We start from the raw sequence: 24,517 nt of genomic DNA, 5'->3' as shown, positions 1-24,517 counted from the left end.
CGAAACGATTCCTTGAAGCTGAGTTGAGTCTGTGTGTACACACGTTTTTCAGTGTTTATATATCCATTGACATGTCGTCCTACAAAATGTCGCTCAAAATTTGTTCTCTCACAGATGGATACTAGCTAGAATATCTTTTATAAATATTTGCCAATATGATGAGCAAAAGTGCTTTTTCATTGTTTTAGCTTGCATTTGATGACCAGTGAGGTATTCAGTATTTTTCACTCATTAGCCATCTGACTTTTTAAAAGTGAATGATCCCTTTTGTCCGTTGCACACAGTTAAGTGAGGGAGCTTCTTGTTGCTTTGTGACAGCTCTTTGTATGTCATGAACTTTAACCCCTTGTCTTCATCAGCATGTATCACAGAGCTTTTTCTTGTCATTTCTTGCCTTTCATTTTGTTCAGTAGGTTTATTTTTGTTGTGGCCCAACATATTCTTAAGATATTAAATGTCTTCCTTTTGGGTTTTAACTTTGGTATTATTCTTAGAAATACTTTCTTATAATGGTACAAAACTCTTCTGCAGGTTTTTAAATCTCTAAGATGGAGATGATAATGGTAATTGTTCTAGTGAAGAGAAGTTGAAGTAATATGAGCAAAGGGTTGTATTTGCTCTTATTAGTACTTTTTAATATTTACATCACTATCTGTAATTTTTCTTGTGGTCATTATGACAGGAATAGAATTTGTTCTTTGCAGGGGATTCTCTGACTGTCCCAGAACAATTATTGAATTCATACTTTGCTCTTTGATTTGAAATCCCATGTGTACAAAATACTTATGAACACTAGAGTCTCTTTTTGAGCTCATGGTATATTTCTGTAAATCTTTCTTTCTTATTCCAGCTCTATATCTTACATATTGTAAAAATTTATTTAATATCCGACAGTGCAATGTTTTTTCATTCTTTTCTTCCATCCCAAATTTTCTTGGCTAGTATTATGACTTTACTATTCCTGAAGAATTCTAAAATAATTTGCTCAAGTTAAAAAAAAACAGGTAATAGTTTTCATGGGATTTTTTAGTAAGTTTTGAATTATCTTTAGGGGAACTTACGTCTTTACAAAACTGCTTTCCTCCATGCAATATGTTGATGTCCATACATTCACTCCTCTTAATTTACCCCTCAGTACAGTCCTGTAGTTTTCTCCATGTAGAACATGGGCATTAATTTTGAGTTTATTCAAGATTATTGTTGAGGATTTTGTTAATTTTTTAAGGGAGAATTTTTTGGTATTACATTTTTTAACTGTTTAAACTGACACCTAGGAAGGCAGATTCGGTTTGTAAATACTCACTTTGTAACTTGTCATTTAAAATTGTAATTATTAAGTACTTGTTCCAGAATGCTTTCTTTTCTGTTTTTAAAAGTTTGTTTCCAAGATTATCAAAATGGTCATAGCTAAGTAGTACACGTGGGGAGACAGATGGAGAGAGGTAGTGTGGTTCATGTACAAACTGTGAGCAGTTTCATGGCTGCCTTTAGGCTGGAGAAGCCACAGAAGAGTCCAGGAAAGACCAGGGATAGCTTTGTATGCACTTGAAAGCCAGCTTTCCTGCCTTTATGGAGAAGCCTGGTGCGCGTGGCAGGTAGATGATCAAGGTCCGATGGAGGTCATTGGCTGGACACAGCACTGTGTCTGTGAGAAGTGGAGACCAGTGCCATGGGAAATGCTTGGTGCCAGGAACACTGCAGGGAAGCTGGGTAGCCTATGCGTTAAGGATTTTCCAGTCCTGAGAGTTGGAAGTTCAGACTCTGCATTCAGATCTGAGTTTGAATTCATCCTCTCTTGTTTACTGGTCCTCAGACTTTTGCCAAGTTATATACCCTCTTTGAACTCCTGTTTTCTTGTCTCTCAAAATAGGAGAATTACGGCCTGCTGCTAGAGTGTTTGATCAGGGTAAATGATTTGTGTCTGTAACATGCCACGTACAGTCACAAGCTCAGTGAGAAATGGGCTGTCGCCTCTTCTTCTGCAACTCAGTGCTTGACAAGGCATGGGAGAAAGCCAGTCCCTAATTTGTGTGTGATGCAAGAAGGAACAAAATTAATGTCTTGCCTATCCCTAGCAGTATTCTTACTCCTTAGCTTCATTTACTTCTTTCCTCCTTTCCTTTCTCCTTTCCCCTCCTCCACCAAAAGAGCCTGAGACTCTCTGAGAACACTAGATTCAAATCACTTTAAAGGTTGGCTCATCCTCATGAAATGATACTAACATAAAAAAAATCTGTACACATCCCAGAATTCATTGTATTTGATTTACACACACACGCGTGCACGCACACACAAGCACACACACACACAATCAGGGTACCTCCCACTTGCTGAGGGAGGAGGACCACTTTTTCTGAGTTTTCATTCAGTGAGCGTGAGAACAAAGTCTCTTATGTAGACATTCACCCGGCTTCGTGCATGGTGTTTTCAATTGGATTTCTGCTTTGTGGCCATAGACATATTCTCCTAATAGAACACAGTAAGTGAAGACATAGACATTTTGCTGAGATATTGGTGTCATCATATTTGAGTTGGAATGGGCTTGAGACAGCAGAGTCATAACTTTTTATGGGTGAGAATCCATTAAAGTGTAACTTGGACAAAGACCTGGGTCTTCTGCCATCGTGTCCAAGCAGATGAAGAGGCGAATGGTTGTGGGATGGCAGGGATCCTTCTTGCTTGGGTTCCAGGGTCTTGCTAGTTTTCATTGCTCAGCTGCCTTTAGTTTATATCCATGTGGCCTCTCATGGGAAGGTCACTCTGTCCTTATAGACTGAGTTTCTAATCAGCAAAAAGCTCTGGATCCACTCATATTTCTCAGAGTTTTTCTGCTGACCTGCTGACACTTTATATAAATGAGACCTAAGAAACTACCGGATATAAAATCCTTACTGTTATCACTTGCCCTCGATTTCCATAGGAATGGGGTGCTGTCTCAGGCTGTCTAAGGCTATATTTGAACAATGATGGGGTGTTAGGCTGTGCTACTGGACCCTCCACAGTCGAATGGGATTTCCACCTTAGTTTTTAGAATCAGGCAGACGCTTTCAAATCTTGCCTTTACCAGTTACTAGCTTTGTGACCTTGGGAAAGAAACTGCACTTATTTGTGTCCAATTTTCTTTATATGTAGATAGGTTCAGTATTTATTTTAATGTTTTTGTTATAGAATTGAATGAGCTAATTCCCTCATTTATACCTAAAATACTGATCGTGTGGTTCAATGGTGGTGCCTTGGTAGTTGATTACTAAGGAACTCGGCAGTGAGAATAGGGGTGGGGGACCCCTGGATCATAGAGCTTATATTCCAGGATATGCTTGTAAAAGACTGGATGTGCAGTGGATTTTTAGTAAATATCCATTCCTTTCCTAATCCGCATTGATTGTTTATAAATCTTTATACTAATATATGAGCAATTTTTATTGCAATTTAAATCTCTTTGTAGTATTTAATATATGTAGCTATAACAAAAATACGTGAAATAAAATGATTCGATTATTTTTTCAATAAGCAAAACAAAAAAATAGAAAAGAAAAAAAGTTTTGAAAGAGTAGAAATAATTTTATTTCTGTGGAATCAATTCCCAAGATAGGTTTTTTGGTTGTGTTGTTAAACAGCAAATAAAATTGATAGGTTGTGACATAATGGAAATGAGGAAACAGTGGAGACATACTACCTCCAATACAGTCATTTTGTTATCAAGTCCAATCTCGTTCTGCTTACTGCATGACAGGCCAATAAATCGGGAGATGAGCTGTTGGAGCAGGGAATAGTGACTTTATTTGAAAAGCTGGCAGACCCAGAAGATGGCATACTGATATCCTGGGGAACCCTCTTCCCCAAGTCAGAATTCCGGCTCCTTTTATACTAAAAAGAGGCGGTGGTGTGGTTGGTTGTTGCAAACTTCTTGCTGTACGAATTGTTTGTCCTTGGAATCCTTTGTTCTTGCAGCTGTCCATGTGGATCAAATCATGGTGCCCCTGAAAAACCTCCAAAAAAAACCAAAGTTTATTCTCTGTTTTACAACTTGTCATCCCTATATAAGTGCAGAAGAGCTAACAGTCTTAAAGATCAGAGCCCGGAGAATAGGCTCTCCTGGATATTTCAGGCTAAAGGCAACTTTCTTTTACAAAAGATGCGGAGCTAGCAAGTCTGAGCCTAGAAAACAGGGCACACGGTTAAAGCCCAAGGAACACTTCTAACATGGAGTCAAATTTGTTCTTTTCTATTACAATTTCTTTTTCCACCTCATAAATAATTTTAGTAAGAAACATGAACAAATTTTTTATTTTTGGTTCTTAATAACGAATAAGTGGGCCAACTACATTTTTGTGATCAGGGATGCTGTTCGGGCCTTGGGGTCACAGCAAACTCTTGTTGGGGGTGGTCAAACCTGCAACATGTCTGATGCCCCGTAAGTGTTGGTGAGGGTCCCCCTAACCAGGGGCTGCCTTCAGGAACCAGCATATGGGCATTGACCTCTGGAGACCTCTTTTTCAGCTGCAGGAAATTTTTTCAGATACTGTGATTGAAAAATCATTCCAGCTGGGGATAATTAGGGAATAAAGGAAGAGGAAAAGGGCTTGGTGTAGAGTAGAAGAGAGGGACAGAAGATCAGAGAGCCTGGGGAATAGGCAGCTGGGCCTCAGGAAAGAGAGGAGTAGAGGTGGGGAGGGGCACGACCCTGGAACCAGCTCCTGCACCGTCCCCGCACCCAAGCCACACAGCTTTTAATTGGCCCAGGACGCTCTCCTGTCTGGATGTCACCCTGGGCAGAACCATGAGAATCGAATGTAAGGGGTGGGCAGCACTCACATAGGGGTCACTGAGGACTTTGATCAAGTCCACAGTGCCTTTTCTGGTCATGTGTCTTCCCTTGCCCTTTATCTTAGGATCTGAAAAGCAGGATCAAGGAACTCAGGGAGAGATCCAGGAAGACATCTGACTGTGTAAGAGACGACAGTCACAGCGACACGGGGAACGAAGACACTTGCAGCAAAGTAAAATAACTTCACAACTATTGCATCAGAGCTGCAGGTGTGAGAGAGCCTAAGCCTGTCTCAGAGTGCAGGGGACAAACGAAAAGGAATGATAAAATTACCACTGACCATTGAAATTTTATTAAATAGCCTGCTCCTGTTAATTGTATCAATTGATTATGTGTAGGTGTATTTCTGTGAGCATTTATATGTTCAAACAACCCCACCAGCCCCTCTTGCCCACATCGGGGTTGGGCTTTCTCAAGCACAGTGCCCCACCTGCTTGGGTGGGCCAGGCTGCGGGTCCTCGCCTGGGGCCGGGCTGCTGCTGGGCATTGAGTCCCCGAGGCCCGGCCTGTGAGACACGGCCCCAAAGCTCTTGACTGAGGGCCTCCTTTTCCTCCTGCAGCGTAAGAATGCTGGTGACTCAGTTAGAAGCATGCTTCGAAGCTGTCCGTGTCCTTGCCATCCAGAAGCAGAGCCTGGAAGCTTCCAAATTTCTCCAGAATGCGGTTTACTTTCACCTTCGACAGGTGAGTGTATGTCCACTTACAAGTGGAGGAATTACTGCAGTTTTTCTGAAACTTACTCACCACTAGTCCATCTGATTTTCCTGTGCTAGGATTCAGTATGACATGCTAAAAATTCTGGAGTCAGATCTTGAATCCCTGATGAAGAGGATTATTTATTTTATTTCTTTATATGATAGTATTTTACTTTCAAAATTCAGAGTTTTCTGTTCTTTGAGGAATTTTTTCGGGGGTTGGAGAAACAACTTTGCTCTTACCATCTTTGTGACCTGTTTCTATATGCCTCTCACATGTCTTGTCACTTGTGAGGCAGTTCCATTTGTGACCCTGTGCGGGTTGTTCATGTTATAAAATATAAAGCCTGTAAAAGTACAGTCCCTCTTACTTCGAAGATATTCCACAAATACTACTTAAATCTGGGTATGGTTTTAAGCATACAGAATCATTAGAACATGTACTTGCAGGTTGCTAGTGCAAAATCCCCAAATCAATAGTCTAGCTCAACATCTAAAATCTTTCTAATCTTCCTTGGATTTGTGTACATAAGTGAAGCAGTTTGCCAAGAACTCAAGACCAGGTTTAGAAAACAGGCTGGTGTAGCTCAGCAGGTCCTCAGAAGCTGATGCTCTGCCAGAGGGCGGGGCCGAGGGGAGAGGGCGTGTCCTGCCCTCCCTGAGCTGACAGTTTCATGGTAAAGACCTTCACCAGGTGAAGAACTGGGAGTTTCTTCTAAGAAGAGTGGGTTTGAAAAGAGTCCTAAAAGCACGGGAGTGACACAATCCCATTTGTCTCAAGTAGGGGAGAGCGGCTGTGGGGCCACTTGGGAGACTCGTGAGTCCAGGTGGGCAGTGTTGGTGGCTTCCCCTTGAGCTGTGGGACGGTCAGTGGGTAAAAGTGAACAGAATGAAGACATGTTTAGATGGTTAAAAGGAAAGGATGAATGCTGTCTGTGAAGGTAGGATGGAGTAAGGCCCAGGTTTCTGTGTGGATTAATGAGGTAAATGATTGTCATGCTGTGCTCTGAGGAGGGAAACTGCAGAGGGAGTTCCGGGGGGGAACTAAAGAGTTCAGCTCTGGGTAAAGTGAAAGGCTGTTCGATGTGTGATCTGGGAGCTCTGGTGAGAGCCAGTAGTGTGTAGGGGTAGAGGAGAGAGACTTTCAAATCATTTTGTCTTGTGAACATACAAATAAGTATGAGTAATGACAGACTTAACACCTCTATATTCTGGATTTAAAGCCCTGTAAACTTTTGCTATATTGACTGCAGAGGTTCTTAATTTTTTTTAATAGAAATAAAATAAATGGAAACTAAATAGTGTATTTAATGAACATCTAAGAGTTGATGTTTGTCCTTGTATGTATTTTGATACCTCATCTGTTTATAAACATAATCTACAAAAAGTTAGCTTGCTTAGCATAAGAGTTAAAAAGAGGGACGGGGCACACAATGTTGGGGGTTGAGGCTGATCTTCTTGGGCAAATTTTGTAGGCTTTCTGTGCCTTAGTTGCATCTTCTGTGACTGCCCCCGGGCCCCTCATCACAGCTGATTTCCTAGACTAGATGTTGGGAGGGAGGCTGCTGAAAGGAGTAAGAAGTGGCAACTGTTAGGGATACTGAAGAGAGAGACAAAAACAGATTAAGCCGATAAACTGAGTACAAATACCCTCAAAAGAGAAAGAATCCTGCAGTGTTTTGAGCCCCTTAGCATAAGGGAAACAAGATCAAGTGGACCCAAACTGTTGAGAATGTGAGTATTGTGGGTGGGAGGGTGTCATCAGAAAATGGTTGAAAAAAGGCCTTTTGGTTTCCCTTGACGTTTCCAGTAAGGATGGGACGCAGAAGCGAAAGCCCCCCCGCTTCACAGCGGAAGCTGCTGTTTTGTGCGAAACTGACCAAAGTTTGGAAACCAGTCATCAGTGGTGCTGGCAAATGAAGAGACTTCTGGATTGGGTGGGGCACTTGCTGTGACTTCCAGGTGACCTGCTGGCTGGGGGCTGTGAGGCGGACAGTAGGTTTGCAGGGTGGCCCGGGCATGATCCCTGGCTCTAAGGCTGCTGGTCTGATTAGCAGACCTTGGCACCCACAGTCCTAATGGGGCAGCTCGTGATGTGGCCTGGGACACCTGCCATGCTGAGGGGGAGAAGAGGGCTCCCCTGAGTTGGTGTCCCTGCGGAGAGTGGAAACATCCTCCTGCAGGGGAGGAAGATCCTCTGTACAGGTGGCCGAATGCATAGGCAAGACCAGCCTGAGCACGGAGGGTTTGGGGAGCTGGAAGTCATACAGTGGCCCGAACAGCCTTGTTCCTGAGAGACTGGAGGGAAAAGATGCTGAAAAAGGCAGGCTAGTGTCTGACCCTGTGGTGGGTTATGAGTGACAGGAAAGGACTGGTCAGGCAGGCACAAGAGAACCCTGTGGGCGTCCCAACTGGCCCGTCTCGCTGGAGGGAGTAGCAGAGTTATAGACTTTTCAACTTATTAGCTGTGTGACTTTGAGCAATATCACCCCACTTCTCTCTCTATATATCTTGATGTGTAAAGTGACAGAGTGACCAGCTCGTGTCATCAGAAGGCTTAGTTTAGCTCTGATCCTCTGTGTCCAGTCCTGTCAGTGCTGCCCTGCAAGGTTCTGCAGCGGCTGCACTTACCCTGAGATGGGAGGGTGTAGAGGGACATTGTAGCACACGAGGACAGGAAGGGACTGCTTTAAAAGCAGACATGTAGCCTGCTGAAGCTGCAGACCTGCAGGCAGTTTGGTTGATGGTCGTGGAGAGGACTTTGGAGGCCTTAGCGTCGCCTTAAGACTTGTTTTCCCTTGGGGACCGGATTTGCCTTTGCAGAATAATATTGAAGATTTGGGCTTCTGGCAAAGCTGTTTTCAGAGATGGGTATATACGTAACATATCGTATAAAACAAAATGATTTATTTAACTTGTGGGACTTTGCAGCTGTTGGGAACAGCTCTGTTGGCCTGGTCTCCACGGAGGACACTAGGGGTCAGCAGAGCGTGCGGGAGGGCAGGCAGCCCGCAGTGCTGCTGCGGGGGGTTCTCCCCTGTAGGGTGCTCTGCTGAGTTGACTCTTCTCTGAGTTTGGATGCCAGATGAGCAGGCAGCAAAGTAATGAGTTCTGGTGGGATTGTATAATGACAGGTAGAAAGAGGAACCCGTAGTTTTTGGGACTAGAACACGCTTCTGGTTCCTGAACCCGTGTGTTCCATGACAGAATTGATGAGTTTTGTCTATTCTGGGATTTGATTGAAATAAACGTTCAGCCTAAAAGTTAAGAGTTGTTTTATTTGGCGGGAAGACTCGAGCCGGGATGACAGCCTCTCAGATCACTCTGAGGGACTACTCCCAAGGTGTATGGGAGGATCTAGGATATATAGGAGCTTTACAACAAAGACCAGGTAGTTGGAACAATAAAACATTGCTTGTTATCTAAAGAAAGCCAGGTGTCTCAGGCTCAAGAATTTAGTGCTTTTCTATGTATGGGAGGAAGCAAACATTTTGGTCATTGAATTCCTTCCTTCGACAAGCACCTAGCTATCTAGGGCCAGTGTCCTGTCGTTTCTTATTCTGAGTCCGCTCAGAGGGCACCACTGTGAGTGGCTAAGAGGTTGGGCTGCAGGCATGTCCTCGCTGGAGGGTGGCAGCAGCCGCTGATGACTTGGTTTCAGCATTCTTTGTTTACTGACATGGTTGCAGTATTGTCATTCACATTGTAGTACTTTCATTCACAGTGCTCCCCCTTGGTCCTAAATTCGACCAATATTTTGAGAGACATTTCATGACCTATTTTGTCCCACGGTGCTAGGATGGCTCATTCCTAGTTCAGGTGAAGAATCTTCTGAACTGCCATTCAAGGTGTTAGGTGTTTTTATCAGGCCCTGTTCATACTAAAAGTTCTCTGGATCTCCTGTCTTACTAGTGTATTATGATCCAGGAAATGTTCACCCTTCGTTGGTCATTCCCATACCTAGAATCACACTATAACAATTATTTTATGCAGGGCTATACATTTTATCTATTTCTTCAAGATGTTTAGCCATCATCAATCTTGTAGGCCTAGTTACACATAGGGAAATGTAACAGACAACAATTTTATAAAATAGACAGGATATAAGTAATACAGCTAGTAACGTTAATAAAGTCACGAGTAAGAATTTAATAGCCGAGAAGTTATATTTTTGGGTTAAAATTTTTCTTGTGTTTCTAATTGAGTTTGAGTTACCTTATGAGAAATTTCATATTTATGGGCAGGGTCAGAGCAGGTATTATTTGGCCAGGTGAGGTCACCCACCTTGTAAGATCAACAGTGGCCTAAAGAGAACTATAATTTCCTTTTTAGAATAACGTTTCTGAGGGCTATCTAGTTAGAGCCTTTGAGTAGGGAAACCCACCAAAGTAACACAGAAGTACTAGTCATAGGTAATTTACCATAAACTTAACAATAGGTGTAGTTCATAATCAAAGGTAGGAGAAATTATCAAAGTAATTGGTATACAGGCGTGGTCCGGTGTCTTGGGTCAGCTGTCTACGTCAGATGTCGTCTTCTTCTCATCCTGGCCTGGTAGCTTTTACTCCATTTGGGCATTATATTAAGGTGAGCAGTGCTCTATAGGCCAGTGCACTGTAGGGTCTGTTTCTGATAGGAAATGAATCTGAAAGTCCGTTTCCTTCAGCCTTGGTTTGTATGGTCTAGTTAAGAGTACCTGATAAAGGGTCCTTCCATTCAGGATGGAGACAGTTCTTTAAGTCATGCCTGTTCCAGTATGTATAATCCCCTGGCTGCAGGTCATGGGGCATTGGAACTTTACCCAAGGATATATTACTGAGCTTCAGAAACAAACCTAGAGTATCCTTTTCATAATTCAATTAAACTTTACAGCAATGTGACATAACAGCAAATAATGATCTGGGAAGTGCCTTAGTAAATATAGACCTCAATTAACAAAACTAGAATTTAATATCCACTAAAATATAATCTTTTTTCTCTCTAAAGTTACCCTCATTTTTCTCAAATATAGCCAAATGAAGATTAAATTGTTTACAAGTTAAGTCTGATTATTTGATCATATAGGCTTTTTTAAATTGGCTGTGTTGGAACTTTTAATAAGGAGTCTCAGGGTAGAATGTTAATAAGATTTCCTAAGGCCAAGAAAGCCACGTCAAGGGCTTGTCATGGGTTTCTGCCTTACAGATTTAGGTAAATCCTTTTCTCTTTAAAATCCTTAAAATACCTTGAGATTCCTATATCTGTTAGGGGATGATCTTCCTCATTTGTCTGATAGAGCCACTGGGGACCTAAGAGTTTTTAGTCTCTTGAGGGATCAGATAGAGAGAAAAGATAACTGTTCCAAGTCGGATTACATAGGTATAATTTATCAAATTGCTGTGAATCATAACTAGCTTAAGGAGAATAGTTTCTTTATGTCTGGGAAACAGGTTAAAAGCCAGGAGTATTTCAGACAAAATCAAAAATTATAACCATATTCGCCAGTTTACTCAGTCCCATGTAATTAATTCATTTAATCAGAGTTTTCATTAGACCTTTAAAATTTCATACCCAGTTTAGTTCAGTGTTATAGTTTGAAATTTATTAGAAATCAGTAAATTTCCTTGAAGAGAAAGCATTTTGCAAAACCATCAGAAGAAAACAATTAACTGTCTATAAATGACAAAAGATTTAAAATCATGGTTAAACACAGTTACACTATAATCAATAAAGAAACCTGATCACTACAACCAGAATTATGACTGGTAACATTTCAGATATACCAGAATTTTAGGGAGTCCATATAATTTCTAGAATATCTATGTTAATAATATTTTCTCATACAATATTACCTAGGAAGATTTATTATTCAGTTGACAATACCATGTTATTTAACATGCCAAATGAAACTTACTAGTTTAAAATCTCTCTTTGGGATGTTTCGGGGGCCCTCTGTAGCATCCCAAACTTAACTGGAGACTAAAAGAACTTTAATTGGAAATTGATATTTGGGTAGCTTGTTAAAAGATTTGAGAACACTTGGTCAGATAAACTTATAGTTCACTGTAAAGAAGTACTTATTCATTAACAAGAAAATACTTCAAAGGTAAAGGCAGAACAGATCAGTTAAGTGGTATAAGAAGTTTTACAATTTGTTACTGAAAGTGGATTAACATTTTAAGAAAATTTTGTCCTCTTAACAGTGAAAAAACCAAATCTAGTCTTGTACCAGCTTGCTTCTAAGATTCATTTACTTTGCCCAAGTTCATTGCAAACTTAGCCAATTCCGACCACGTACAAAACTCTTTCCTCAGGGTTCCTCTTCCACAAGCCTTCCACAGTTTCTATACTCATATTAGTGTGTCCCTTATTTTCTCTTCCATTCAGAAGTAACCAGCTTCAGGAGAAAGTCACTATTTTTCCTTAACAAAATATAATTCCATTCTTATATCTTCCTTTACACATTTCTCTTACTTTCCTAGGATTCTGAGATCATTCCCTTAATAATAGAGACTATTTCAGGTTGGCACCAACCATTTATTAATATTTCTAAACACCTTTAGTTTCTCTGTAAGAAGAAGTTACATGTTAAGTAATTCATATTTCAATCTTATTTTATCTGAAAATGGCATAGCTATTTAGTAAAATCCTATCAGTTAACTTAATTTAGCACATCTCTAGAATTTAAAGATACCAATCATTTAGAGATTATCTTAAGAATACATTTTAAAAATATATTTTAAAAATGAACCCAAAGCTCTCATCTCATTTGCATTTAATTTACTTAAAATTTTACCACACCACATTTCTATTATTTTTTTCTTGACAAATCTGCAACAGATATAACAGGATCTTATTTGACTTTCATTAAACCTAGGTACAGTAAAGGTATTATAGTTAATATTGATGACTTTAAAGATGTTTATATTAATTAGAACGTACTTAAACTGAACAATATCAAATATTATCTTAATATTGAATACTTTCCAGTTCACGTGAAGCTGAAATTCAATTTGGTCAGTTTTTATTTTAAAAATACTTTATTTGTAATCTCTTATTTTTTATGCCAATTAAGCAGAGCTCTTTGACTTTGATTTTTTTTTTTTTTAGCTGTAGAAATATCTCACGTCTATAATGTGCATGCAGGCTTGTAAAACGACAAAAGCTAGAGATCTCATAGCTTCACTTTGAAACTTACTTATAAGATAGGTATAATAATAGCTGGAGTAAGCTGAATTTGCTTGCTCAAATCACTAAGGCTTACTATTTATGAAACAGACATTTAAGATTTCTTGACAAAGTCTGAAGGACCCGTCAGAGTTCTGAGTTCTAAAATGCCAAAAATTTCTTGGCCTTAAGTTTTATCTCATTGAGCTAATTAGGCTCAGTCCTAGGTCACTGTTTGGTGAATTTACATTTCTGATCTGCAAGACAAAGACACACGCTTCCAGTTCCCCAGAGAACTGCTCTGTCACCCAGTCCCAATTGTATATCCTTAATTTGCTTTTTTGTATCAGTGAGAAGAGCTGTAAACAAAGAATTCCATGTTTTAAAACTTTAAGGTTTACATTATCATGTCTTCCAAAGCTTGCATAACGCATTTAGTAAGGCCTCTTTTCCTTGAGTTATAAGTTAAACCCAGGGTAAACCTCTTATTATATGTTTTTACTAGCCACTGAATATTAGTTTTTAGTTTTACGTTATACTGGACGGCTCATGTAACTCTATTGGTTTCCTTTATTTGTACAATTAATATTTTCTGAGGGACAGATATGGGCCCAGCCTTATAATACCAAGAAGGGAAGCGTTTTTCCATTGAAACATATCTATCCCACAACACAATTAAGCAGAAAGTTTATATAAAGCCCATTTAAATATACCAATTTTAGAAACTTTTATCTCAATTTTATTAAATCTTATACCTTTAATTTTTATATTTATTAGGTTTAATCAGTAATTCCTATTTCTAGAAGGAGTGCCAGATGCTTTTTTGTGTGTGTGTGTGTTTGTGCATTGTATCTAATTTTATAGAAAAGTCTCTAGGATCCCCAAGTTTGAGCCAAAGGGCTTAGGGCCTTCTCAATTTTTAATTTGACTATTTGGTCTGTTGTTCCAATCATTGATCAAGTATTTCAGTCTATATATATATATATATTTATATATATATTATATATTATAGGGCTAAAATATATATTATATATATATAAATATATATATATTTATATTTTAGCCCTATAAATACATATATTTTAAACTGTGTTAAATAAAACGGACTTGTTTGAACTTTAATGTTGGGGGCAGTAGGTGATCCCTTTGGCCCTTTTTCTTAACTTTACGTAGTGTAGTATCAAAACCTAGTATCTAAATCCAAAAATGTCCATTTTATTTATCTCATTCAAAATAACCATTTAAAAATATTTATCCATTTGGGATAAGCCCCTTATCTTTTTTTCCGACATTTTTACAATCGTTTTTCCAATTATCAGCCTAATTAACATTAATTATTCTATGTTTTTATTAGCATCTCTAAAACCATTGATAGGAAAGGAAAAACACAAATGTAGCATTTCAAACCAGTTTTTTTTTTTAACTAAGTTCTTAGGTTAACCATTAAATATATTCTTCTACCTTTAAACTTGATTTTAATAGGTACCAATAAAACAGCTGTTTATAATGAGAGCTCTTTCAACTTTCACCAATTTAAAAGTTTTTCCAAATTAAAGGATCCATCATATGGCCATCAATTTATATATATGTAGATCGTGATTTTAAACCAATAAGATGAAGATGCATTTCCACATGAGAGTGGGGGTGTTGCCTAAATAAAATTCAAAAGTTTACTCTCCAAAAGCTAGAGGCCTTTGTGGCCCAGGCTGATGCAACAAAGGTTAAGATGGCAAAATGTCTGAAAATTAGTACTACAAAAGGATTGTTGAGAATCGCAATTTATTTGCGTGGCCACCATATGTACACAATACTTGTACCTTTTCCATGGCAGAGTCCAAGGTTTCCTTTAAAAAAAGGAAACACATATATACATACATACACACATATAAAACACTCGGAGAAAGATAAAATGTTTACAATTCAAGGACACAGGAAGAGAAATCCAAGTTTCCCCTAAAGGGGATTTCGTTTTTATAACTTCAGAATTCCAAAAACTGTTTATATCAGGCCTGGTTAGTTACTTTCAGAGTGAGATTTTTTTTTCTAATTCCCAAATAATGTTGTAAGTCTTGTACGTATATAAACCTGGCTGGGGTATTAGGTGGAGGCTGGCAATCTGTTATTTCTTTTTCTTTTCTTTACCTTTTTTTTTTTTTAAATTCTATTCCCCATTGTAAGGTCGGGTTCTCAGAATAAAATTGCTAGTAAGATTTCCCACAGGGACAACTCTATGGCATGAAGTCTTTGCCCCTACCATTCCTGCAAGTTTCTCTGTCACGGAAGAAAGCTGTTACCAGCCAGGAGGAGGGTCCCATTTTTGGAGTTGAATGGTTCCTCATAAGAGTTTTACTTTTATCCCGAAAAATTCAATGGAGGTAACCAAAGTGAGGAAAACATTAGACCAGCCTCTTACCTAACCACTCAGTCCTGAAGCCAGTGTCTTTCAACTTGGACCCGCTCAGGACGTCTCCACTGGGTGAGTATTTTCCTGGTATGTTTCCACCAGCCCCACTTCGGACGTCTATTCAAGGTGGCTATTTCCCGTTATGTTTCAACCAGGCCCCACCCAGTATGTCCCCACTAGGTGGGTAATTCCCCCAGTACCTTTCAACTGGAGGGCCAGGTACCTGGAAACACCGCCAAATAAATCTCAGGATCATCAACCAATATGGGAGATCCTAGAACCAGGAGAGACTCACCCAGGTTCATCTAGACTCCCCGAGGAGGCAGATGGGCACAAAGGGCCACTGCTGGTACCAAGGCTCCGGTTACTCGGGGAGTTCAGGTAGAGAGAAATCTGCTCTGGGTCCCTTTATGGTTTCCAAAACTGTTGACTGAAATACATGTGCAGCCTAAAAGTTAAGAGTTATGTTTTATTTGGCAGGAGGACTGAAGGCCAGATGACATCTTCTCAGATCGCCCTGAGGGACTGCTCCCAAGAGGTTGAGGAGGAGCTAGGATATATAGGAGCTTTACAACAAAGACCAGGAAGTTGGAACAATAAAAGATTGCTTCTTATCTAAAGAAAGCCAGGTATCTCAAGTTCAAGAATTTAGTGCTTTTCTATGTATGGGAGGAAGCAAACATTTGGACTCGGAATTCATTCTTTAGACAAGCACCTAGCTATCTAGGGCCAGTATCCTGTCCTTTCTTATTCTGAGTCTGCTCAGAGGGCACCATGGTGAGTGGCTGCAGAGGCTGGGCTGCAGGCCTGTCCTTGCTGGGGTGTGTTGGCAGCCGCTGATGACTTGGTTTCAGCATTCTTTGTTTACTGACATGGTTGCAATATTTTCATTCACATTGTAGTATTTTAGTTCACAGACTGATTATGGATAATCTGCAACCTTGGAAGGCATCCGAGACCGAATTACTGCAGCTTCCTTCTACTTTAATAAGCCGTGTGCAAACATAAACATGGAGGAAGCAGACATTTGGATTTAGTGGTGTAGGGAAGGGTTTCTGCACATTACAGGAGAAGGCATGGCAGAATTCCTCTTCTTTGTGGGCAGGGACGTGAGTCCACCTTTCTTTTCTGTAGTGGTTTCTGAGAACAATTAATGGTAATTAACCAACATTGACAAACGGTGGCACACATTGCATTTAAGAGCTGGCCGGCTGCAAACTTGTGTATTGGACAGGTGGATTTCATAGGCAAGTGGTCAGGTGGATGGGAGAGAGATGGAGCCCAGGCCTGGGCCCAGATTCATTTTTAAATCACCATTTCCTCACCATAGGGCCTTGGACTAGTATGTAACCTCTCTTAACTTGTTAGTGAATCTGTGAAATGGACATGATAATATTCGTTTTTTCCTGGGATTGTTGTAAGTTGTAAAGAGTATTATAGCACACGTGAAGCACTTAACACACTGGCACTTAGCAGTGTTCACTGTGTGCGGCTTTCCCGCTTGGCGTGTGTCAGAGCCGTAAAGGCAGCATTTGTCTGTTGAGGATGCACTGGTAGCCCCTTGAATAGTTTGTGAATTTGGTGATTTCCTTTAATCCTTGTAACTCTGTGTGCCATGGGCAGTTCTTTTCATGGACAGATGAGGAATCTCAGGGTAAAGAAGACTGTGTAATTTGCCTAAACCCAGACCATAATTTTGGGTGCAGGGCCTCAGTTCAGCATGGGCCCCTGTGCTTTCTGCCCTCTCCATTCAGCACCAGAGCGCGATGTGGGTTCGGCTGTCTCCCAGCCCAGAATATCCAGCAGGCAGCAAGACACACCTGGCCCTGTGCTGCTTGAGCAAAAACTCCGGAGGGGAGGCAGTTACAAAAGGGATAAACATAAAAACAGAAGACTGCAAATTGTGATCAGCTCTGAGAAGGAAAGGAACACGCCTCGCCGTGCAGAGCTGGGAGATTTCCCCTCGGGGCTGCTCTGGGGGCGTTCATCTCAGCTAAAGAAGCTCCGCTCCTGCACCAAGGCAGGAAGGCAGGGCAGGTGTGACCAGGTAGACTGGGCCTCGTTGATCATACTCATTCCCCATTAACGGCAGCTGTCACGGGCACTTATCTAGTAAACAGATGTCGGCCACAATCATCACGCACCTTGCTTGGTAGTTTTATTGGCCCCACCTTTGAGATGAGGTCATTGAAACTGGGGAGTTTGTTGCATGCCCGTGGTTACCTTGGAAATACGGCCATTGGTCTTTCAACTTAGACTGTTTTGGCTGTCATGCCCCAACCCTGTGAATGGCATCGTGTAGCTTCTCCCAAGTGGCCCAAATGACTGACATTGATTCTCTTAATTCGTAGGAAATGGTATGTGACAATAGGAGAAAAAGGAAGTAAGAAATTATTTGGAAAAATTGAAAAAAATCCAATTCTTCCCCAGCTGGGGGAGCGTACCCTGTGTCACTCACCCCCCTCACTGCCTGGCACCTCCTCCCTGCCGACTCCGTGTTCAGAAGCCACTCTGAGCCTTTGAAGAACATTTTGCCTCATGACACTATTGACTAGGACCTGCGACCTCTCTGTCCCTGGTTTACACTCTCTTCAAAGCCATTTCAATTTTATGCAGGCTTCTCGGCTCAGATGTAAGAATAACCTCTTTAAACTTCTTGATGCAGCTCCTTAATGAAGACCTTGCAAAGGAAACCTAGCCAAAGCTTGGGAGGTATGCAGATAGTGACTGTAACCTCAGCACTTTTTGATGTTCAGAATCAGAGGGGTGGGAGACTTAGGAAAGGCTTTTTAAGGTAGAAAGGGGAAAGTGAAAGGACGAAGGCTGTGTGAGACTGAAACATCTCCGTCTCAGCCAGCAAGGCACCTGAGTTCAGGATGGTGAGAAGAGAGTGCAGAGTTCTGACAAAGAAAAAATGGTGGGATGGGAGGGAGGACAGTTAGGTTCTTTACTGGGGAAGGAAAAATTGGGCTGAGCATTTCCTGGTTGAACAAGAGGATTGTGACATGATGTGCTTGTATTTTGGAGAGAAGGGTTTTGTGGGGACAGGCCTAGGGAGAACGCTCTCTGGATGGGGAGTCAGCACAACAAGGAACCACAGACAACCGGGCCGACCCCAGCGCCCCTGCTGGGGGAGAGGCTGCCCACCAATTCGAGCCCTGGGGGCTGCTTCTGTCCCTTAGCTGGGGCCTCAGAGCTCCCTTTACAACCCAGTCCTGTTGATACAAGAAAAAATAAGTGGAGCATGAGAAGGGCTGTGTCCCAGGCTTTGGTTGGGCCCCTGGGATGTGCCTCGGCAGATGTTGGTCCTAGGCTTCGTGCAGGAAAGAATTCAAGAGCAAGCCAGTGTTGGGTAAAGGTAGATTTATTCAGAGAGCTACATTGAAAGGCAAGAGAAACACCACGAGGTGTGGGGGTTTGATGCTCAGATTAAAAGTAGGTACCCAATCCACAGACAGTGTGTGGGCCTTCTCCGAAGAGGGAGAGACAGGGGTGACCGCGAGGCTGCGCTGTGTTGCTGGTTTTCCTGGGCTTGGTGGTTTCATATGCTCTTAAGTAGAAGGACCAGCCTAAGGGCAAGGGGATGGAATTCCCAGGGAGTTGGCCATTTCCCACCCTTTGACCTTTTGTGGCTAGTCTTGGGACTGCCATTGTGCCTGGGGGCGTGTTATTCACCATGTTACTATTACAATGGGTGTATAATGAAGCTCAAGATCTGCTAGAAGTTAAATCTCTTCATCCTTAGCCTCAAGGCCTATTGGGGGTTGAATCATTCACCATTTTGGTGTTAATTGCTGTGGCCTTCCTTGAATGGCTGTGCTTTGCCCCCTTCCATCCTGTCTCACTGTGATGACACAGAGAGAGCAAAGGTCTGACCCTGCCTGTGCTCCTGCATTTAACAGGGAGAGGTGTGGGGTGGGCTGAGGATGACTCTGTGTGGTGAGAAGAATGTTTCAGATTTTCGCACGTGGGACATGGGGACCTTCCAGCAGCCACCTCAGTTATATCTCACGGGCATTATCGCTTGTGTCACTCATCTTTTTCTATTTTTCTTTTTTTTTAAGTATTTATTCTAAATTTAATATCAGGTTTTTTAGGAAAGAAATTTCTCTTTATCTTTTCGTTGAGGCTCTTGTGGGGGGGGGAGGTAATTAGGTGTATTTATCTGTTAGTGAAGGCCCTGGGGCTTGACCCCAGGACCCCGTGCACGCTAAGCACACGCCCTATCACTGAGCTCTACCACCCGCCCCGTCATCTTTTTCTTTTTGCTTTAGCTGCCAGGAATCTTACAGCTGAATTTCTAGTCGGCCTTTAACACTTACCCTGACTTCATGGCATCCGTTTTTATGACTTTACCTCCCCCTGGTTTCATTTAAGTATTGAATCTCCATTTTCTCTTCACTCTCACCTTTGTCTTTTTGTTGTTACTGTTGTTAAGCTGTGTTTAAAAAATGTTAAATTTGTCTTTTAGCAGGAGGCTGAAAGTAAATATATATGTAAACAATCTTATCACACTTAAATGCATTTATACATTCTAAGCTGTTTAGTAGTTACTTAAAAACTGAATTGAATACTAAAGTGATACAATTTTTAAATTATTTTTTAGTTTTTTATCACGGTATAGCTGATTTACAATATGATATAAGCTTCTGGTGTACAATAGATGCTCCATTTATAGTTATTGTAAAACATTGGCTGTATTCCCTGTGTTGTAAGATACATCCCTGTAGCGTGTTTACGTTACATGTAGCAGTTTGTATAAGAAAGTTGGGTACCGCAGAGTTTGGGGCGTGGCTGTATCTGACCCAGGTTCTCGGTTCCCCTGCCTGTCAGAGCCCAGGCCCTCACTCTTGTCTGCAGGGGAGTGAGTGGAGGCAGCTCTCATCAGCGCTGGCACCACCCTCTGAGTAACAGTGACAGCAGTGACTGTGGACATGCAAAGTGTTGTTCCAGGACCTTTACATGCATTTCTTCATTTATTATTTAAAGTCCTCCTGTGAGGAATCGTTTTATGTTTTTAATGAATAGTACACTTTATTTTTATTTTGATAGACCAAACTTCCGGAAAAGTTACAGGAGTAGTACAATGAACACTTAGATACACTTCACCTAAAAGGGCAGTATTTGTCCGTTTGTGTCTGGCTTATTTTAGCATACATTTTGAAGGATCATCCATGTTGTAGCCTGAAACATTAATTTATTCTTTTGGTTTAATAATATCTTTTTTCTTTTTTTTTGTTTTTGGTGTATTTAAAAATAGTTTCATTGAAGTCTAGTCAGTTTATAATGTTGCATCAGTTTCTTGTTTACAGCACAACACTTCAGTTCTATAGGAACATACATGTATTCATTTTCATAATCTTTTTCAACATAAGTTACTAAAAGTTAGTAAATATATTTCCCTGTGCTATACAGTATAAGCTTGCTGTTTATTCTATACATAGTCAGTATCTGCAAATCTTGAACTCCCAATGTATCCCTTCCGACACCCTCTCCCCTCTGGTAACCATAGTTTGCATTCTATGTCTCTGTGCCTGTTTCTTTTCTGTAGATGTTTGTCTTGTTTAGTTTTGTTTTGTTTACTTTCTTTTAGATTCCACATAAGAGCGATCTCATATGGTAATTTTCTTTCTCTTTCTGGCTTAATTCTCTTAGAATGACATTCTCCAGGTCCATTCATGTTGCTGCAAATGGCATTATTTTATTATTTTTTATGGCTGAGTAGTAGTCTATGGTATATTTATACTACAACCTCTTTATCCAGTCATCTGTCATTGGACATTTAGGTTGTTTCCATGTCTTGGCTATTGTAAATAGTGCTGCTGTGAACATTGGCGTGCAGGTGTCTTTTTGAATTAGGGTTCCCTCTGGATATATGCCCAGGAGTGGGATTGCTGTGTCATATGGAAGTCAATTTTTTGTCTTTTGGGGAATCTCCATACTATTTTCCACAATGGCTCCACCAAACTGCATTCCCAGCACAGTGTAGAGGGTTCCATATTCTTCACAGCCTCTCCAGCATTTATTGTTTGTGAACTTCTGAATGATGGCTATTCCGACTTGTGTGAGGTGATACTTGATTGTAGTTTTGATTTGCATTTCTCTGATAGTGATATTGAGCATTTTTTCATGTGCCTATTGGCCATTTGTATGTTTTCATTGGAGAAAGGTTTGTTTAGATCTTCTGCCCATTTTTGGATTGAATGGTTTGTTTTTCTGTCTTATCAAGTGTAAAAGCTGTTTATATATTCTGGGAATTAAGCCCTTGTCAGTCTCATTCATTGCAAATATTTTCTCCCATTCCATAGGTTGTCTTTTTGTTTTGCTTACTGTTTCCTTTGCTGTGCAAAACTTGTAAGTTTAATTAGATCCCACATATATTTTTGCTTGTATTTCTATTGCTTGTGTAGACTGCTCTAGGAGAACATTGCTGAGATGTATGTCAGATGTTTTGCCTGTTTTCTTCTAAGAGGTTTAAAGTGTCTTCCCTACATGTTTAAATCTTTAAGGCATTTGAGTTTATTTTTGTGTATGCTGTGAGGGAGTAGTCTAACTTCATTGATTTATATGCAGCTGTCCAGTTTTCCCTACACCATTTGCTGAAGAGGCTATCTTTACTCCATTGTATTTTCTCAGCTCCTTTGTCAAAGATTCAATGACCAAAAGTTTGTGGGACTATTCTTGATCATCTTCTTTATCCATTCATTGATGGATGGATATTGTTTGTAACTTTTGGCTACTCTGAATGATACTGCTATGAATATTGATGTGCAAGTTTTTGTGAGAATATGTTTTCATTCTGTTGGCTGTAAAGTTGGCCCGCCATATCTGTAGTTTCCACTTCATGGATCCAGATGGCTGATTGTAAAGGGTCTCGAACATCCTTGGATTATGGGATCCAGGGTGGTGGGTTCCTGAAACCAACCCCCCGAGGACACTGATGGATGACACTATATGTAGGAGTGGAATTGCTGAGCCATATGATAACTCTAGCCTTTTGAGGAAACACCAGACTTTTCCAAAGAAGCTGCACCGTTGTCCCTTTCCACTGGCTGCATATGAGGGTTCCCATTTCCCTGCCTCCTGACGGACACTTGTTATTGCCCATGTTTGATTATAAACATCCTAGTGGGTGTAAGATGAGATCTCATTTTGATTTCGATTTGGCTAGTGATGCTGAGCATCTTTTCATATGCTTATTGGCCAATTGTGTATCTATTTAAATCCTTGGCAAATTTAAAAATTGGGTCGATTTTCTTTGTATTGTTCAGTTGTAAGCATTTGTTTTATATCCTGGATACTAGTCTCTAATTAGATATATGCTTGCAAAATTTTTCTCCTAGTCTGCAGATTGTCGTTTCATATTACTTTTTTTAAACATTAAAACAATTTCTTTATAGGGGAGGTAATTAGATTTATTCATTTTTTTTTACCAAGCATGCACTCTATCACTTGAGCTACCCCCTTCCCCTTTCATTTCATTTTCTTGATGATGTCCTTTGTAACAAATGGTTTTAAATTTCATGAAGTCCAGTTTATCTGTGTTTTTTTTTATCACTTCTGCTGTTGGTATTATATCTAGGAAAGCATAGCCTATCCTAGGACCACAAAGATTTATACTATGTCTTCTTTTAGAAAGTTTATAGGTTTAGTTTTTACGTTTCTCTCTGTGATCCATTTTGAATTAATTTTTATTTGTTGTATACAATAGGGGTTCAAGATTCCAGATTCTTTCTTTTGCCTGCAAATACCCAGGTGACCCTGCTCCATCTGTTGAATAGACTATTCTTTCAATGGTGTGTTGTTGGCACTCTTGTGGAAAACTGACTGTAAATGTAAGTTTCCCCCCCTGGAGTTTTTATTGTGTCTCATAGATTTACGTATCCAAACTTATGCCAGTACCATAATGACTTGAGTACTATAGATTTGTAGTAACATTTAAAGTGAGTCCTCCAACTTTGCTCTTCTTTTTCCAGATTGTTTTGGCTGACCTTGGTCCTTGCACTTCCATATGAATTTTGGGATCAGTTTTTGCAAAGAAGACAGCTGGAATTTTGATAGGGATTCCATTGAATTTGTAGATCACTTTGGGGAGTCTTAACATTTTTAACAATATTGTCTACCATTCCTCGAACATGGGATGTCTTCCATATATGTAGATCTTTTAAAATTTTTTTCGGTGAGACTTCAAAATTTTCAATGTACAAACCTTGTAAATTTTTGTTAAATGTATCTCCCATTTTATTTTTAATGCTGTTGTAAATGGAAAGACTGAGGTTCTTAAGGGTGGGACTATATATCAATTTGTTTATTTCTAGGATTCCTACACAGCAAATACACTAGGTATATATTTGCTACATAAATCTATCCACAACTATTCCCTTACCCGTGTTATAAGAAAACAAGACCCAGGTTAAGCAACCTGAACACCTACGTGGAAGTGAGAAATGAGACACTTGGGTGGGGCTTTGTGCAGATAATACTGAGAGCTTATTTAGGATGCCTTCATCTAAATTTCTTTTAAACAATCCTTTCAGTGTATATAGTCAGATACATTAAGAACATGCCCTTTTGATGTGCAGAGGAGCTAAGACTATCATTTTCAAATAATTCCTAGGGAGAATGTTGTACTTGAAACCTAATTTGCATCATCTTTGAAGATTTATGTTTCAGGAGCTTTGACTAAAGAACACCTGTCTTTATTCAATAACAACAACTAAATGCTGAAGCAACATGTAAGAGTTTGAGCAAACTGCCCCCGCCCCGTAGTGCTGGTTGGCTGCCCCTGAAACTGGGCCAGCGCTTACCTCTCCCAGGACGCTTGTGCTGATCTGCTCAAAGGGGTTCGTCCAACAGTTTGTCTGTAGTCTGTTGGACAAAGCCATAAAACATTGATTTAAGTTTGCTGGAATGGAATCTATTCTTATTAATATTAAGTAAGCACATATTGAGTGCTTAGTGTATGTTGGGAATTGTCACTCAGCCTCACATGAATATTATTTCTCTTAAAACCTCACATATTTCCTTGTTATTCCCACTTTTCAGATAAGGAGACTGAGGAATAGTTCTTCTCACTTTTGGCGGAAGCTCATTATCAATGACTGGAAATTGTAAGGAAAAAGATATTGATTCATCCAGAGAAAACATTTTTCTGAGAGTCAGTACTGAAGAGGGTGACCACTGAAGAGGGTGATCATTGTTCGAGTGAGAAGAGCCCCAGGTTGTACGGAGTCAGCATCCTTGTCCTGGACACGGCACGTGTAGAGCTGCGTGGTGGGTGAGGCAGCGCGGCCGCTCAGGGAACGAGGACGCCGGGCCATTGGGCTGTGCTCAGGCGCGGTGGGGCTTTCCCTTAAGGGCAGTGGACCGTCATTGACAGATTTTAAGTAGGGGAGTGGGGTGCTCTCGTAGATCACTTTTGTGCTTGTAAAATGCTTGCAAACA

General features: G+C 40.5%; 1 pseudogene; it reads left to right on the top strand.

The window, feature by feature from the left end:
- The window catches only part of LOC140692026 (trafficking protein particle complex subunit 9-like), a 64,989-nt pseudogene that overhangs the window by 31,956 nt on the left and 8,516 nt on the right, over positions 1–24,517 (top strand).

The sequence above is a fragment of the Vicugna pacos genome, chromosome X (genome assembly GCF_048564905.1).
Source record: "Vicugna pacos chromosome X, VicPac4, whole genome shotgun sequence".
Classification (NCBI taxonomy): Eukaryota; Metazoa; Chordata; class Mammalia; order Artiodactyla; family Camelidae; genus Vicugna; species Vicugna pacos.
This window is presented reverse-complemented; position numbering and strand designations above follow the sequence as displayed.